Here is a 20,413-nt window from a genome sequence, read left to right on the forward strand (position 1 = left end):
TTTTCCATAAAATATAATCATTACCTTTTAGACGAAAAAAGTGAGAAATCATATATATATTACTAAAAGTGAGAAGTTCCTAATCTCAAAGTTGGATTATCGTTTTGCCCTTCCACTTAATTAAAATGATTAAATGTCTAATTAAATAATAATATTTTAATTACATAATAACATTTGTCAATTTATTATAATGCTTTGTTCTTTAAAATGCTCAAAATTTGGTGTATGCACAAGACTCTCTGGATAAAGGTATATTCTTTTTATATTAGTTTCTTCAATTAACTTTCCTTTAAGTTGTGTAGACCTCTGTTTTGCTTTTAATAATTTTTATTCTCTTTTGCTCTTTGTTGTTCATTGCTTGCATCTTCAATCTTACGTGACTTATTTTGCTTGGTCTTCTTTTGAAATTCTTGCATCTACCCAATTTTTTCCTTTTAAAAAAAAAGAAATTTATACCAATTAACATAGAATACATGTGCAACGCACATGTTCGAGAACTAATTTATTATAATGATAATGATTTTATTCCAAGAAATCAGTCTTTGTTAAAATGGCATTCCACAATTTGCTAACACCTTCACACGTAGAAAAATGAATAATTTGACTCCTAGCAACCCTTCTAACAATATACATTCATGAGGTGGTGCAATTTCATAACCATAATCATCACAATATTCATCTTCTTATACAATATAATCAACATATCCATAGTAATCATTCTTCAATAATCTTTATGCCTACTATGGCATATACAAATTAAAATTGGAACCATTTAGATTCTTAACTATTCAATATTTGAAATTCACTAGCTCGACTAGGGATAGCCTATTGCTTTACTAATAAGAAAACTATAAAAGGACAGAGCGGTGCACAAAAAATTCTCCTCTTCACACAGAGTTCAATAAAAAGATGCAACCCAATGAGGTGTGATATACGCAACCTACCTTGATGCAAGACTCAACAGCTGATTCCACGACTCAAACCTGCAACCTATAAATCACATTGGTAGTTAAATATTTTTCTCCAAAAATCCAGTCTTGGTTAAAATAACATTCCTCATTCTACTAAGATCTCTTACCTTAAGTGTCCTCCCAACACCTTCACACATAGAAGGAGGATCAATTTGACTCCTAGCAACCCTCTTAGCCAAATATTCATGTGGTGGCAACATTCCAATATCATCACAATCTTCATCTTCTTCAGCACTTCCACTGTAACTATCATTCTTCATGAATGTACTTGATGATTTCTTCTTGTAAATCTTGGACCTATGAGGAATGTTAATAGGAGTTGATGATTGTTTTGGCACATGAGTAGACTCACTGTTGCTAATTGTAGCAATTTTAGCTATTGGGATCTGTGATCATCCCAACTACCCTTAAAATCGATCACTGATGAGTCTGAGATTTGGACTTATTTAAGGCTTTATTTATATAGATTCAGTGTCCCCAAATACTTATTTTGTGCCAATAACTGATGTAAAACCCTTAATTTCCAGGTATATGGATTGAGGAACAAAGCAAGGACACTGATTTGCAAATAGGAACAAAGAGAGCTGAAAGAATGAAGAAAGCCAAGCCTAATGATCTCCAAGTCCATTTGGTGAGTCGCCGAATGGCTGCTTGACCACCTAAAGTTCTAGTGTGCTAAGCTCTGAAGGAATGAACCCAGTTGGCGAGAGAAAGGAGCAGTCGGCAGATTGTCGAGTGGTTTCGCGATGCAGTATTGGATCGGCCAAAGTTACAGACCTTGAGGATGCTGAATGCCAAGGCAGAAGGGCAATAGCATGACCAAAGGGCGGCTCGCCGAACGGTTCAGCGAGCCCGACTTACTTCACCGAGTGACTCTTCGCAACACATATTTGGCGACTATAAATACATTTTTGAACATTTTGTTTAGTATCTTAACTCATATATTTTTAGTCTATAATTGAGTTTTGAACTAGTGAGACAGTTTTCTCTAGTTTTTCTTATGAAGAATTGAAGTTTTTCACTTTTGACAAATTGGAAGTGGGTCTTTGAGATTCTTCGAATTGGAGCATTGTAAGGACGAATCTACACTTACCTAGTTGATGGATAATCAATTTGGTAACTGTTTTTACTTTTTTATGATGTCTAGTAAAACCCCAATTCTTGGGGTGTGATTATGTGACAATAGGTTTATTTAGTTTATGGGTATTGCTAATTATTTTTGATTAAATGCTATTTAGAAGTGAGTTCAATCATTAATTGTGGTTTAATCTAAGAATTGTAGTTGCAAATGCAGTTCTACCCTTGTGTTTTTTGGCTTGCTCGAGAGAGAGATTTTAAAACTAAACTTATTGATTGACCTGGGTTCAGCTCGAGAGAGTGAATCCTAAACCCAATCCCACACATTCAGCTTGAGAGAGTGAATGGACTAAGGTGTGGGTTGTTCTTATTTTGCATGCTTGTTGATGTTCGAGAGAATTCAACTTGATTTGGGGTAATTATTCGAGAGAAAGTTTATCTCCTCTACAGCCTAGCTTACTCACTAATATCTAACTAATTTCTAATAGTTGCAATTACCTGTTCGTCTATATTAGCCTATAATCGAATCACATCCCAAGAACCCATATCATTATTGTTATTTCGTATTGTTTGCCACTGTTTGTAGTTGATAATTTCAAACCAAAACCCCTCATTTGACATTCGTGTCACCCCTTGATTTGAATGATGTCTTTATTCGATAATTTTTATTCTTATGACTGATTTGATCATGTCATACTTCCCAATTGACTCTTAAAAACGTACCACTCCCTGTGGGATTCGACCCCAACTCATTTAGTTGGGTTTTATACTGATTAACGACCGTTGATGCTTATAATTGGATGAAGTGTCTTTGATAACGTTATTTTAATCAAAATGACACTGCTGCCGGGGAGAGGTGTTGTTTGAGATTCTTTTGGTGAAGTTGAATTTTGTTCTTTTTAGTCATAGTCGAATTACTTACTTTTAGTTTTGGTTTTTGTGTTGTTTTAAAACAGAGGAAACTAGTGTCAACAGAAGCAATGGTAGCCAAGTGGGCCACCAAGATGACATTGGAAACCTCAATGATGTAAATAAACTGAATGTCAATGACCCAAATTTTGTGGGTGGAGTTGGTGTCATTCGCTTGCCTCCGGCTGAAGGGAACACTGTGTTCCACATTACAAGAACCATGTTGCAGCTCTTGCAATTGAAAGGGTTGTTTGGTGGGTTGGCTCATGAGGATTCTCATGAGCATATAAGGAACTTTATTGATGTTTGCGGGCCGTTCTCCTTTAAGAACATATCCCAAGAGTCGGTCCGGTTGAGGTTGTTCCCATTTTCTCTAATGGGAGAATCATGTAAGTGGTTGGCTGAATTGCCAAGAGATTCTATCACTTCGTGGGATGAGCTTGTCACCGCATTCCAAGTGCAATTTTTCCCTCATTCGAAGATGATGACACTTAGGGACAACATCCAAAGCTTCAAGCATTTGGAGGGTGATCCAATCTATGAGACTTGGCTAAGATTCAAGAAGTTGGTGCTACAATGCCCAACTCAGGTTTGCCCGACAACGTTTTGGTGCAATATTTTTACTGAAGCCTTGATTCGGTGAACAAGGGAGTAGCTGATCAACTTTCTCTGGAGGTTTGATGCAACAACCTTATATTATAGCAACCCAACTCTTGGATGGTATGACCAAAATAAATCGGGCATGGTACATCCGTGAAGATCAGGTCTCCCCTCTCACTTTTAAATTGACAAAGGAGCATCTTGAGAAAGATCAAGAGAGGGACTAAAACATGGCAAAGATGATGACCCAACTTGACATTTTAGCCAAGAATGTCATGGGAGTTGGTGCTAGAAGTGTAAATGTTGTGGGTGTTGGGTCGGTAAACCCTGATGAGGTCAAGTTTGAAGCGTTGTACAACGAGGAAGTGAACTTCCTAGCCAACCAAGGAAGTGGTTATCGTTTAAACTACCCAAGGCCGGGTGGTAACCAAGGCTGGAACAGGGATGAAGGCTGGAGAGATCGTGATAGAGAGTGGCGAGATCGAAATGCCAGTTAGAAGGAAACAGATGGGGAGAAAGATAGGTATGTTCCTCCCTACGAGCATCAAAAGCCCAAAGATTCTGAGGGTGACCGGTCTGAGGATATGCTCTCTCTTATTCTCAACAAGGTTGAAGGGTCCGATAAAATTTTGAAGGTGATGAAGGAAGCTGTATCTACCCTTAACCAGACATTAACCTCTCATTCCGTCTCTAACAAGCAGTTGGAGACCCAAATGGGTCAAACTTCTTCTCATTTAAACCTGAGACAACAAGGGGGGTTGCCAGTGATACTATGGAAAATGCCAAGAATGAAGTTTGAGTGGGGACTTGCATTGTGCCACGATATTAACTAAGGTGTTTCTTGGAAGGTAACCCAAGTTTTTATTTGCTTCCTTTTTGTTTTTGGAATAACGTGTGTTGATTGTGCAGGTTAAAGTGTAGAAAGTGTTTGAAAAGTGCAGGTTGGCGAGCAAAATGTCCAGTCGGTGACTCACCGAAGAGGTCGGCGAGCCCGACTTGGACCGCCGTTGGACTCAATAAATTATGAAGATGGAGTCTGTAAACCTCGGGGAGTCCATGGACAAATCGGCGAATCGCCGAACAGGTCGGCGAGCCCGACTTTGTCCACCGTTTGGACCCCCAAATTAACTGGAGGTTCTGTAAAACTCGGTGAGGTAAGTAACCACTCGGCGTGTCGCTGAGTGGTTCGGTGAGGTCGACTAATATCACCGAAAAGGCGCGAACTGAAAGATTTTAAAAGGCCAAAGGTTTAAACTTTCAAACTCTTTCACATTCCCTCACTTTTTAACTTCATACAATCACACCCGCACATCAAATTTCCTATATTTTTGCATTTTCTTGCTTTTTGGTCGTTTATCTTGTGTTCGTAGTTGGAAATCTTTGCCGCCTAGCATTTCAAATCGTAATTCGGCATTAAAGGTTGTTTTTTCGAATCCCAAACTCATAAATAGCGGTCAAACTGAAATGCTTTGTTATAAATTGTGTTGATGTGTGTTGGGCCTCTCTAAACTTGTATATGTGTGCTTGTGTGTCTGTTTTAATTTCGATATCTTGCTTTTATTGCCTAAATTATTGATTTCCCGAATTGCATGCTTTAAAATTGATCATAAATTGTTGGGTTGTGCTTAATTGTTGTTGGGTCTAGTTAGGTGAAGTCTGAGTAACCCAAATTGTGTTAAATGACGTGCTTTGCCTAATGATAGAGCATTTGACGTCATTCTTAAGGTCTAAAGTCGTCAAATGGCCAATTTTAGCCAAACTGGGGGAAGTCTGAGTACCTCGGTGGGATGGGTCTAATGGGTCTGGGCTTAGTTAAATATGGGTGTTGTTTGATTTTGTTTTCGGGGGCTGCGGGGTTGAATTTGGAAGTTAGGGTTGAAAATAGGCATGTTGGGCAGTTTGGCAAGCTGGGTCAAGCTTGCCAAACCACTCGGCGGTTCGCCGAAATCCTCATTGATCCCCTTTAATTTCATGCTTTAGTTGATTTTGACTCTGTAACTTTGGGCGAGAAACATAAGTTCGCCGAGTGCACTTCGGCGACTCGCCGAAAGTCCTTCTCGATCGCCCTTTCTGCGCCCCTAACCCCTAAAATACACTGTAACTTTCGGCGGGATAGTTTGTGCTCACCGAATGATGTCGGCGATTCGCCGAAAGGCCATTCTCATCGCCGACACACCAATGTTCTGGGAATTTTTTAGTCAATCCTTTCGGGGAGCCTGACCTGGCTCGCCAAAGTGATTCGGCAACTCGCCGATCGGTTCGGCGAGTCTTTCTGCAACATGATTTCTGCATTTTTCTTGGATTGATTCTAACTCATTTTGGTGTGTTTTGAAGATATGGGTAGAACCAACCTAGATATGTTGCCCCACAAAAGGGCACGGGGCTAATGGTCAATAAAGGGGCAGCTAACCCTCCTAAAAAGGGAAAGATGGCACCTCCTAAGGGAGGAAAAGGCAGGGGCAAGGCACCCGAAGCTGAGAGACCGGAGCACAACTCTGGCAGTGATGGGGATTCATTTACCTCTTACGTCTCACTCTCTGAGCCTGATGATGACCATCCTCTACAGTCCCGGCAAGCAGAAATTTGTGCTAGGTCTCGCCAAGATTCATCTAAAATTCCAGAGGCCACAACTCCTGCTGCTGATACAGTGTCAACTCTGGCACCGACTGTGGTTCCAAAGCCACCAGTTCAGGGTCCTCCTCCCCGGCTACTCAATAGATTAAAGTCCGAGGGAATAAGGACGATTCTAGAGGAAAAGCTGTTGTCCACGGAGGCCTAGTGGGCATACATTCCAGGGTGAGGGACACACTCCAGTACCATCACTTCGAGTAGTTCACCAGGCCCCGAGGCCCATACATTCCTACATGGGTTCGGGAGTTTTACTCAGCATACGGTGACCTGGTATCTAAGGGCAAGAAGAAGGCCAGTACTTTCAGACCGGTAGAGTCCATCATGGTACGGGGGACAGTAGTGAGCTACAGCCGCGATCATATCAACTTGTCTTTGGTAGAGGGTCAGTTTTTGACTACCCAAATTTAGCAATCACGACACCTTTGGATGATCTCAAGCGCTGGCTTCCCCTTATTTTTGATACCACCCCGAGGTGGATTAAGGCAGGAGTCCATATCAAGAAGAAGGACTTGAATGTAGTTGCACGGTACTAGTTCAGATTCATCAGCAGCTCCATTATGCCTTCACAGAATTAGTCCATCCAAAGGCGGCCAGCCTTGGGTCAATCATAGCCCGGAGGAGCATTGACTTAGGACTCAACATTGAGCAGGAGATGGCCATGAGGGCCAAGCAGCGCCAGACATCCCTTCAATTCCCGGTCCTGATTACAGAGTTGTGCCGGCGTGCTGGAGTTCCTCGTGACGAGAAGAGGGACATCGAGGTCACCCCCACATCCTCCATAGACATCCGAGGTATAGATGCCGAGTTCACTCGGGAGGAGGCAGACAGGAGGAGAGCAACTCAAGTGGAAGCATCCCCGGAGGTTGATGTTAAGACGATACTTGCAAAGGCATCTTTGCCTACTCCGGCCTCCGGGCCTTCAGGTACACCTGCTTCCATTCCTCCCAGGCTCCTGGTGCTTCTACTACTTTCCAGCCTACCAGGATTACTCAGGCCATGATCCTGAAGATGGGGCATAAGGCTGGTAAGGAAACGAGGACGGGGACTGTGGGATACGGGACGAGGGATGCCTTGGTCGGGATTCGGCCGGGACCGGGATTGGGGGGATTAGGATTGGCGGGAAAAAATACGTCCCATCCCATCCCACTATATATATGGGATGGGACGGGGTTTGGCGGGACGGGATGGGACGTGGGATTTTTATTTTTTTATATGTTTATTTATTTGTATTGAAATTATATGTTATTGAATAACATTTTTAGTTTATTTGGTTTTCAATAACATTTTTAGCTAATAAAAAATCTCAATTTTTCAAATTTCAAGTTTCAAGTTTCAAGTTTCAAATTTCAAATTTCAGAAGTTCAAATTTCAAATTTGAGAAGTTCAAATTTGTATTTTAAATATTTTAAAGTAATTTAAACATGAAATTTCAAATGTCAAATTTCAATTTTTAAATTAAGTATTTTAAAGTTAGTTTAGTAAATATGTAAATATGTGTGTGTATATTAAAATTAAAATGCTAGACAATAGTTGTATAAAAAAGACTTGAGTAAAGCCTTCAAATTTATTCAATAAAATCTAATTGCAACTTCGAACTTAGAAGTTACAATTTACAAATATTAGTGGAGTAACTAATCTACACATCCACCTTCTAGGAAGGGTTCTGTTTTAATAAGTTCTCATATGTAAAACTAGTATTTGTTACAAATATTAGAGGAGTAACTAATTTACGTAGCCACCTTCTAGGAAAGGTTCTGTTTCAATTAGGTCTTGAATATAATCTTATATTTGTATTCTCCTTTAAAATTCAATTCTAATTATCGTATCATATCGACGGTAACATCCTCCGGTGTTGGCAAACTTGCTAGAAACTCTTGTGACTCTAATTCATCGTCACTAGATTCAATTACCGCATTAATCTAAGCTTCTTGTTTGGAACTTAACTTTGGCAAATTATAATTCCTCCTCTCAGCGCTGACCGAGTCTCTAAATAAAACTGATGTTTCCAAACTTTCTTCCGCCAATGAATGTCTATGATCGCCAAGTTGAAACCTTGCCGCACTAAAAGCAGCCTCTGATGCAACTGATGAAGCTTGAATAGCTAGAACATCACGAACCATTTTGCTCAAAATTGGAAATGCAACGCTCCGCCTCCTCCACCATGCTAATAAATCTTCATTGCCATCTCTGTCTTCCACTGTTTCTAAAGATTGATTAAGATATTCTTCAAAATCATCACGGTTAGTAGAATTAAGACCAAGAAAATCTCGCATATAACTTGAAATTCGAGCTTTACTCTGAGGATTAGAAGTTTGACCAACTTCTCCTTGAGTATTTCCTGTAGTTATATATGGTTCAGTAAAGTAGCAATTAAATAAATTTGAGGAATAGGAAAAAAATATTTATCATACCTTCAATTGCAACTCCAAAATTTTCAATTTTTTTGTATTTAGAAAATTGAATTGTAATAGCACAAATATTTATTAATACTGATAAAATAGTAGGATAATAAATTCCAGAAAACATGGTTGTAGCATCATAAAAAAGTCTTAAAAATTCTAATAGTTCATTAGTTTCTTCCCAATCTACTTAACAAATTCTATCTAATGGGTTAGCATTATGATCATTAAACACCATTTGTATGGGTCCTTTATATTCGTAAGCAACTGAAAGCATTTCGCAAAAAGAATTCCACCTTGTTTTAATATGTCTTGGAATTTTTCTTGGTGGCAAATCACATAGTACACAACGCTCATTCAATTCCCTAATTCTAGCAGCTCTAAGAGCATAAAAAATCCAGACAACAACATATTCAATTTTCATACAACCACAATCAAATAATGAAATACCATCTTGTACAACTAAATTTAATACATGTGCAACACATCTAACATGAAAAGCATTAACATCAACTGGACATAATCTAATTTTTAACATACTAGCAGCGTTTGTATTATTAGTTGCATTATCTAATGCGACATACATTACTTTATCTATAAGCATGTAATAATCTAAAACACTAAAAATATTTGAAGCTAAATATGCACCAGTTTTTTTTCTCTACACATTCTTTATAACTTAATATTCTTCTTTGCAAATTCCAGTTATGATCAATCCAATATGCTGTATTAGTTAAATAATCATGTCCATTAACACTACGGCCCATGTCCGAAGTTATAGACACTCTACAATCTAATATGCTAAACATACAACGAAGATATTGACAATGTTTACCTTGATATAAACAAACATCAACTTTAACAGTATTTCTTGAAAAACCTTTAAAAGAAGGATTATAAGTTTGTTGAATATATTCAATAAACCGGGATGTGAAGGAAAACTATAAGGCAAACTACAAACAGAAACCATTTTAGCTAAATTTTCGCGATCTCTTTCCTTATTATATTTACGTTGTGTTAGTGGACCATTGGAATTAGAAGGATCTAATGTTCCTTGAACCATGTTAGAAGCCCCTACCGATTCATTAATATTAATATCAACATCATTAATTGGAATTTCTTTATTTCTATCGGCTAATGCTTTAGCTTCTTTATATTGAATCGGAACACAAGATAACAAATGTCTACTTAAGCCCCCCGGTCCCACCTTGACCTCCACCTTGTTTATGTTTAAAATGTTGCTTACACTTATTACAAATAGCAATAGAGTTTTCCTTATCGAAAGTCATAAATTGCCACACAACAGAAGTTTTAGGGCGTTTATACTTCACCTTCTCCCTTGTAGGAGGTATAAGGGGTAGGCGTCCACAATTTCACTCCGTTGAATTTGTAGTTTCATTTGGAACTTCTGTCACCGGACTAGTAAGTGTATCTTCTAATTCATCTTCTCCCAAATCAACTTCTACTTCTTCACCTGAATTTTCATCAAGATTAGGATTAATATTACCATAACGTCGTTCTAAAATTTCATGATCGAGTTGAACATTTAAATCAATATCATAAGAAGTATCATTAACATAAGTAGAATCATTTGTATTAAATCTAACTCTAGACATTAATTTAGAAGAAGTACAACCACATTTACTCTTATTTTTTTCCTTACTACTTTTTTTATTAAAATTAAATAATTTACTAATGCCACTTGGTTCTTTCTCTTTTCCTTTACCGGTATCTTTTTTGCTAGAACTCATATTTAATTATATGTAAAGTGTAATTTATAAAATAATAATAACACAAAAATTAATGACGAAACATAAAATATAAATATTATGAAACGAATGTACCAAACGTCTGCATTAATAGCAAACGTTATAACTGTTTCTTGAAGCTTGTAGTTTGTTGTAACTTGATAGAAAATATGAGAATTATATATATTATGATATAATATGAAAATTTAGAATTGAAATATATGTATTTGATATAATGAGACTTAAATGGAATAAAAAATTAAGACTTAAGATTGAGAGGATATAGAAAATAGATGAGAGAATAGATGATTTGTAAGAAATAATAAGGGATAGAGGGGTATTTATAATATTAAAAATGGGCTAAAGTGTATTTATGATAACTTGAGGGTTTAAATTAAAGTATTAAAAGTAGGGGGGTGGTAGGGGGTGTTGGGGAAGTGAAAAAGGTGAATAAATCCGTTGGGGGGACCACTAGTCGTTGCCCTAATGGATATAATTAAGAAAAAAAAGGATCCCGCGAAATCGACTGGTTCAGCCGGGCCAGGTCAACCGGGACCAAAGGGTGAACTGACCCCTAACCGGTCCCCTATCCCGAAGTCCCCCTAACCCATGAAATGATACGGGACAAGGTCCAACGACATGGGTCTCAAGCCGATCGCGGGCAGGGGCAGGCCAACCTGATCCCCTTGCCAGCCTTAATGGGGCACTTAGCCTATTCTGCTGATGTATGGGAGACCCGGTTGGAGGCTGAGGTACCTTGGATGATTAAGAGGGCTATCCTAGCTGCATTGACATCCCTCAGGGCATCTATTGACACTCTCACGGCGAGAGTAGATACTTATGAGAGTCGACATGGAGCTACTTCAGAGGTTACGAATTTGAAAGCTGAGGTTGCTGATTTGATAAAGGATGTGGACTACTTGAAGTCCATAGACTTCACTTCACTTTTGGAGGCAACTGATGATATGGATGCCCCGGCTACTTCTTAGATTCCTCCGGCCACCACCGGAGATGTGCTGATAGATGATGTGGCAGCTGATGAGTCGGAGGCAGAGACAGACGAGGAGTAGATGGAGGTGCCAGAGGAGACTATCTATGGAGACCTGCTAGACCTAGAGGAGACGATTGTACAGTCGGTGATTCAGACATCGCTAACAGAGACATCCATGGAAGGCCCTAATGGAGCCAGTAGTGCTGATTGCACCGAGTACTAATGCCCCAACAGATGGAGCGACTGTGTAAACAAGACCTTTCTTTACCTCCCTCTCTGTCATTTTCATTGCCTTTTTATTGTTTTGTTACATTTGAGGACAACTGCATTCTTTTTATTTGTGATGGGGTGAGGTATTTCCATACCTACCTATTGTGACCATCTTTTGTATATATTATTGGGTTTTTGTGTTTAAATTGTGTTTCGATATCGTGTTGTGGATGTTTGAGCTTATAGCTCCTCATTATGAATGCAAATGTTTTTTGACCTTTCTGGAAAAAAATTGCCACCTCTTGTGTGTGATTGTGGTTGTTCTTGTGCAAATTTGAGTATCGGTTATGATCAATACCAATGACTTTAATAGTGCTCTTAATCAAACAAAAATGAATGCGCAGCTACGATGAGGCCAAATGACGTTGCATAGACAATGTGCGAACTTTGTGCATCTCGTTGTAACTAGCTGATTATCGAATGAGTCTCTTGTGATGAACATTGCACACTAGCGAATGCGTTGTGTGATAAGCTTACCGTGAACCTTGTGTGATGACACCTAGAATTTTCCCCGTTGGTCCGGTTGACTAAGTGATGCAAGCTCTTGAAATGATCTTAGGCAACAATTTTGAAGAGTGAAACAATTTGACAATATACCTCTTTTGTGGCCAACCTTGTGTGTGTGAACTTTGTTGAACCCCTTTGAGCCTTGTCCTTTTCTTGGAAAAAACTTGATCTAATTGTAACCCCTCTTTATCCATTCACCCATAATCCTCATGAAGTGTGGTGTGTTTGAATAGCCAACTTAGGCCAAAAGCCTAAGTTGGGGATGTGGTGAAAAGATAAGGAAAATCAAGAAGTGTGAAGAAGTTCCCTTTGATCCATGGACTTGAAAAAGATGGAACCCCTCCATAAAAAAGAAAAACAAAGAAAGAAAAGAAGAAATAAAAAGAAAAAGAATGAAAAAGTTGTGAAGTAAAGTTGTGAAAGTTGCAAAAGAAATGGGGTGAATTTTGAGCATGAGTGAAAATGTTGAAGAAGCCTCGAAAAAACCTTTTTGATCTTGCGTGAGCTGAAGCGAATGTTGAATTGGAAAATAAGGGCAAACCTATGGGTGAAGTCATGCATGTGTTTATCTTTGTGAGTGTGAGAGTTGTATGTGATTCCGAAACTATAAATTGTTGAAAAATTGTGTGTGAATATGGAATCATCTTTGTTGTGAGGGAATTTGAGTAACTTTGTTGAGCTTGAACTTGCATTTGAAGCAAGTATTGTGAACTTGAGAATCTTTGATAATGGTGAGTCACAACTTGAACCTTTGAGTGCACAATTGATCCTTGCATGAGTAAGTTGAGTCTTGTTGTGTGCATTCATGATTGAGTCTTTTGTAGCACTGTTTGAGACATCCTTTTTGAATTCCTGAACTTGAGTTTTACTTGAGGACAAGCAAAAGGTTTTAAGTTGGGGTGTTGATGAGTCCGAGATTTGGACTCATTTAGGGCTTTATTTATATAGATTTAGTGTCCTCAAATGCTTATTTTGTGCCAATAACTAATGTAAAACCCTTTATTTCTAGGTATATGGATTGAGGAACAAAGCAAGGACATTGATTTGCAAAAAGGAACAAAGCGAGCTGAAAGAATGAAGAAAAGCAAGCCTGGTGATCGCCAAGTCCACTTGGCGAACCGCTGAATGGCTGCTTAACCGCCTAAAGTTCAAGTGTGCCATGCCCTAAAGGAAAGAACCAAGTTGGCGAGAGAAAGGAGCAGTCGGCGGATCGCCCAGTGGTTCCACGATGTAGTATTGGATCGCCCAAAATTACAAACCTTGAGGATGCTAAATGCCAAGGCAGAAGGGTGTCACACCGAGTGGTTCGGCGAGCCCGACTTACTTCGTCGAGTAACTCTTCGCAGACGACTATAAATACATTTTTGAACATTTAGTTTAGTATCTTAGCTCATATATTTTTAGTCTATTATTGAGTTTTGAACTGGTGAGACAGTTTTCTCTATTTTTCTAAGCTTTGAAGAATTGAAGTTTTTCACTTTTGAGAAATTGGAAGTGGGTCTTTGAGATTCTTCGAATCGGAGCATTGTAAGGACGATCTACACTTACCCAGTTGATGGATAATCAATTTGGTAATTGATTTTTCCTTTTTATGATGTCTAGCTAAAACTCCAATTCTTGGGGTGTGATTATGTGATTATGGGTTGATTTAGTTTATGGGTATTGCTAATTGTTAGTTTAAATGCTATTTAGAAGTGAGTTCAATCATTAATTGTGGTTTAATCTAAGAATTGTAGTTGCAAATGCAGTTCTACCCTTGTGTTCTTGCCTTGCTCGAGAGAGAGAGGTTTTAAAACTAAACTTATTGATTGATGGTCTGTGGGTATTGGGTTGACCTGGGTTCAGCTCGAGAGAGTGAATCCTAAACCCAATCCCACACATTCAGCTCGAGAGAGTGAATGGACAAAGGTGTGGGCTATTCTTATTTTTCATGCTTGTTGATGTTCGAGAGAAATCAACCTGATTCAGGGTAAACTGTTCGAGAGAAAGTTTACGTCCACTATAGTCTAGCTTATTTACTGATATACAACTATTTCCTAACAGTTGTAATTACCCATTTGTCTATATTAGTCTTATTCGAGAGAAAGTTTATCTCCCCTATAGCCTAGCTTACTCACTAATATCTAGCTATTTTCTAATAGTTGCAATTACCCGTTCGTCTATATTAGCCTATAATCGAATCACATCCCAAGAACCCATCTCATTATTGTTATTTCATATAATTTGCCACTGTTTGTAGTTGATAATTTCAAACCAAAACCCCCCATTTGACATTCCTTACACTCCCTGATTTGAATGATGTCTTTATTCGATAATTTTTATACCTATGACTAATTTGATCATGTTCATACTACCCAATTGACTCTTAAACACGTACCACTCCCTGTGGGATTTGACCCCAACTCATTTAGTTGGGTTTTATACTGATTAACGACCGTTGACGCTTAAAATTGGATGAAGTGTCTTTGATAACGTTATTTTAATCAATCACGCAAGCTCTCAACATGTCATCTAAGGTCTGAATAGTATGCTCTGCCTGACCATCGGTCTGTGGATGAAATGTTGTGCTAAGATTAACTTGAGTACCAAGACCTTTCTGAAACGACTTCCAGGTAAACTGAGGACCTCTATCCGAGATGATAGACAAAGGAACCCCGTGCAACCTGACTATCTCATTAATGTAAAGCTTGGCGTAGTCCTCTGCCGAGTCTGTAGTCTTGACAGCTAAAAAGTGAGCAGACTTAGTAACTCTGTCAACTATCACCCAAATGGAGTCATGTTGTCTGCGAGTACAAGGTAAACCTGTAATGAAGTCCCTGTTTATCATTTCCCACTTCCATGTAGGAATGTTGATCTTTTGAGTCATACCCCTTAGTTTCTGATGTTCTACCTTCACTTGCTGACAATTAGGGCACTTAGCCACAAAATCTGTTATATCGCTCTTCATGCCATTCAACCAAAAGACTTCGCGTGGATCACGGTACATCTTAGTGGCACCTGGATGAATAGAATACCTGGAGTTATGGGCTTCTACAAGGATCTGTTTTCTCAACTCACCCACCTTAGGAACACATAAACGACCTTGATATCAAAACATATCATCTCCCTCTTGGGAGAAAACCTCAACTCTCTACTGATGAACTACACCCTTTAGTTGAAGTAATATAGGATCACTGTCGTGTGTTTCCTTAACCTCCGCTACCAATGAAGATTCTGACCCATTCTGAACTGTTACACCACCATCTGATATGCTCATAAGGCAAACTCCTAAGCGAGCAAGCCGATGAACATCTTTTGCTAATTCCTTCCCTTTTTCCGCAATATGTACTACACTACCCATAGAGATCATCTTTCTGGTCTTAAGGTAAAAGATAATTCGAACTATAGGCACTGAGCTACTACCCTTTCATTCTAAGACTGGCTCATTGGAAACTGAAACTAATCGATCCTAGTTCTACAATCGACTGAGGCATAACATGTATGTAACCAATCCATGCCTAGAATGATATCAAAATCTACCATTTCTAACTCTACAAGATTCTGCTAAGGTGACTTTCTGAGAGACTGTGACAGGGCAATTTATGTATACCCGTCTAGCTATAACTGGGTCACCAACTGGAGTAGAGACTGAGAAGGGTTCTGAAAGAGTTTCTGGACTGACACCGAAGATTACTACTATAAAGAGAGTTAGGTCAGAGTAGCCTCTGGATCTAACGATGCATAAACATCTAAATGAAAGACTCGTCACATACCAGTGACCACATCAAGAGAATCTTCATGATCCTGGCGAGCCTGGAAAGCATAGAACCTGCCTTGGCGCTGACCGCCACCTGTACCAGATGACACACCCTGCTGAGTTGGGCGACCTGCTGGTGCTGTTGGGACTGTAGACTGAGCCCTACTATCGTTACCTCCTTGCCCCTGCCTGGCAAAAGGGAAATCCTTCACCCTATGACTAGACTTACCACATGCAAAGCATCCTTCCTTGCTTGCAAGACACTCGCCCGGATGGTTCTTACCACACTTTGGACAAGTTGGGTAGGTCTTATTTCCTTAAACACTTCCCTGAGATTTAGAGCCTAGTGCCCTACTATTCTGATCTTGTCGAAACTGTGAGTGATTTCCACCACCCGATTTCTGCTGAGAGTACTTATAGTTCCCTGTTCTAGCTTCTTGTTGACCTTAGCTATTTCCCTAAGCTTATCTCCTTTAACTTGCTGAGCGTGAGTCATGATCCTAGAGATATTCATATCCCCTAATAACATAGCATTCCTGCACTCTGTCTTCACTAAGTCGGATACCCCAAATAGAAACTTACTCGTTTGTGCCCTTGGATCGGCAACCATATGTGGAGCATACCTAGAGAGTTGGGTGAACTTAAGTCCGTTCTCTTGGACTGACATAGTACCTTGCCTCAAATTCATAAACTCTTGAGCCTTAGCCTCTCTTAACTCCCTCGGGAAGAACCTATCCAGAAAAGCTCCAATAAAACACTCCCAAGTTACAGGAGTTGCATCCTCACCCATATTTTCTTTCCACTGAGTGAACCAAATATGAGCCACATCCTTAAGCTGGTAGGATGCCAACTCTACCCTATTGTTTTCGGTCACTTGCATCACTCCAAAGATTTTCTTAACCTCATCAATAAAGTTCCGTGAGTCCTCACCAATCTGCGACCCTAGAAACTCAGGCGGATTCATCCTAACAAGATCTCAAACTCTAGTTGTAGCTGACCCAACATTAGTATTAGTAGGAACTGGGACCTGCTGATTGTTTTGATTAGTCATACTCTAAGCCAAAAGTTGGATAGCATTCTGAAACGCTGCATTTGAAACCTCATGGTCTAGGACTAGAGGGACTGCGTTAGCATTGCGTGCATTAGAATTCTTTGGGTAAGCTCTAAGAGGAGGCATGATCTGAAATGCATAATGATGAATTAGAAAGAAGATCATACCCATGCACGATAAGAATAGCAAGAAAGTGAAGTTTTCCTAAAACACTTTGTATATTCCCTCTCATTAGATGTGATGCACTTCACACCTATGAAAAGAACTCTACTTAATGCGGCTTTCAGACATCCTAGGACTCTTGAACCTAATGCTCTGATACCAAGTTTGTCACACCCCGAGGCTACCCCCTGGGCGTAAACAAGGGACCTAGGATCACGAGTGACCCCAAGTTAAGCCTAACTGGCATATCATAAGCATACTAAAAGATTAATGAATAAATATACTATGCGGAAGCTTAAACAGTGATAGTAAAAAATGGGGAATACCCAATACTGATCTGAATATATAAAATACTATGAGTTTAATAACAACTGGAGGATCAAACTCAAACTAAAGTTGAATCTAGTACTATGTCTGAAATAAGCCTCTACTGACTAGATTTACTGGGATATGCCCCCAGCTAACTCTAGCAAAACTGAAATTGAAAGACTGGAAATAGAAATATAACATGTCAATCGTCCTTGAAGAATGAGGACTTACCACTGATATTGCTGAACTGGAGATCGGGAACCAATCTATGCGTGATTTGAATGCTGAGGACCTAAACCTACATCACGAGAAGATGTAGCGTAAAGTATGCATCAGTACTTGAAAGGTACTAAGTATGTAGGATAGGATAAAGCTGAACAATATATACATAATTGAAATAGAGCATATTGATCAATGATATAAGATGAACATGATGAATATGCTAAACATGATGAATATGAACTAAATGAATGTAGTGACCAAGTTTATAACATACTGAAACTGAATATTGAACTGTCTGTGGTAGCTACTAATAACCGAAATAAAACCACATGAGCTAAATGTGGAGTCCGATGTGTACGCCCTATCGAGAGGACCCAATATACCTTGCCAAGGGTATAGAGGCATGACTGGAGTGATCACTAAGTATAATACCCACATAGGGGACTTACTTACGGGGGCACGTAGTTCTGGGACTATGAGGGTGGCTGACCCTAGTCCAACTCGGTATTAAGCCTACTCCCAATTGATTATGTAAGTAACATATTATAACTGAATTTTTGTAATACTGAATAGCTCAAAATACTGACATGATGACAAAAAATGCAACATTAATATACTGATAATGAAACATTCTTAACTGGTGCATGTATATCTGAATAAACTGACCTAGCAAATGTAATTAATGAACTAAACGAATCTACATAACTAGGGTTCTGAGTTTCATGCAAGAACTAAGCAACAACTTCACGAAAACATGATAATGTGATTTGGATTAGTCTAACAGCTGAATCAAAACAATATTCTAAAGTTCTAGAAACCCTAGGTCTAAACATGATAAGGGAATCAAGAATCTGACTGAATTCTAGGGACCTAGTGGATGAAAGTAACCCATTAGTGAAATCCCACATACATGGTGACAAATTCCACAGAGAAATATTTTGATTTCGGGGCTGAAACTGGAGGAAACCTTGCTGCGTTCTTGGAGAGGGTTGGTCAAATCTTTCTCCTTATTTTCATTCAACTTGATGATTTTTTGGAGAATGAGTTGATTAGGGTAAGTTCTAATTAAGTTACTAGGCTAAAACTGAATAAAATGACGTAGTTTAGGAGTTAAACGACGTAGTTTAGGGATCCAATGCATAGGGAAAATACCAAAACAACCCTGACTTAAAAGTTGTCTGGACCAACCGACGGACCTGGTCCACGGACCATGGTTCCACCTACAGTCCGTCCTGGTCAGTCGTCGACTAGCTTCAGAGGCTGGGATCTAGGGAGTCTGAACCACGGACTGTTGTCCCACCTATGGTCCGTAGGTCCTGGAGTGGTTCTTGACTTAGTTGAATTTTCCTTGGTTCTGGGGAACCTGAACCACAGACCTGGTCTACGGACCGTGGTTCCTCCTACGGTCCGTAGGTCCTGGTGTGGATCAAGACTTGGCTGAAAAATTCTGGGGTTCTGGGAAGGGAGATGCAGGTGGCCAACCACGAACCCCACCAACAGTCTGTGGGTCACCCTTGGGTCAGTAGGTGGCGCCGTTGGTGGCACCTGCAACTTTTGATTTTCCTGCAATCTGGTCTTTCTAGCATACGGGGTGTTACAGTTCCAATATATGAATTTAACATGATATAGTCTAAATTCATTTGTTTTTGTTGGTAATTTCTCATGTGATGTAGATATATGCTTCTAAATATGTTTTTCCAACATTTAGAGAATTGTCACGATTTGTTTGTTTTTATGATTAAGACAAAAGAATGACTTTATTTATCAACGCTATTTTCAGGAAGTTTGCTTCAAAATAGTTATTACTATATAAACATTTCCCTTTTATTTTACTTATTTACTATTTTTTAATATTTCAGTATTTTAGACAAGAAAAGTTCATATGACTTGTAATAACGCTAGTTGAAGTTTGTATTAGTTTAATTTTTATTATTTATTTAATAGCTAATTTTTGTGAGATAAATATTTTCATTAATGAAAATATATATTTATATTTGGATAGGTATTTATATTTAAATTAAAGTATTATATATATCACAAATGTACTATCAAGTTAACAAGATCTTCTAACTTCAAAATATATTATTTTAAAATCTTTCGACTTCTTTTTTAGAAAAAAAACTCACAACAAATGTGAAAATATGTGAATATATGTAAATATAAAATTTATTCGAGATTCAGTTATTGTTGTCACGACCCGAGTCTACACCCTGGACGTGGCCGGCACTCAAGAACCATTGTTGGTCCCCAAGCGAACCCTCATCCTGGCTGACTACAAGCGAAAGACTAACTCAAGCATACAAAGCTTAGAAACTGAATTTGAACTCAATTACAAATCTTTAACTCAAATGAATAACTCTGAATAAAAATAAAATATTCAACTAGCCAGCAATAGGCAACTCAAGTTTTTAATAAATTTAATAAGATAAATAAAACAGACTTCTCAAACTCTACTGTCTATCTATGAAGACTCTAAATGACAAAGATGGAAGTCGGGACAAGATCCACGACATCCTGACAAAACTGAAAAGTAATGAAATCCTACCGGAAGCAAGGAGGCTCACCATAGCTAACTCGAACTCCATGTGATATCAACGAAGCTCCTGTTGATGACCCTGAATACATGTATTTGCATCATGAAATGATGCAGGCCAAATGGCTCAATACATGGAATGTACGAGCATGTAAGGGGAATTCTAAAGCATCACATAAGCTTGAACTTAATAAAAAGGAAACATACTTACCTCTTCTCAACTCAAAGAAACATAGTTCAACTCAACTCAAGGAATACTCAAGGATACTCAAAACTACTCAAACTTACTCAACTCAG

This window comes from Solanum tuberosum, unplaced genomic scaffold, assembly GCF_000226075.1.
Source record: "Solanum tuberosum cultivar DM 1-3 516 R44 unplaced genomic scaffold, SolTub_3.0 scf00090, whole genome shotgun sequence".
In the NCBI taxonomy this organism is placed as follows: Eukaryota; Viridiplantae; Streptophyta; class Magnoliopsida; order Solanales; family Solanaceae; genus Solanum; species Solanum tuberosum.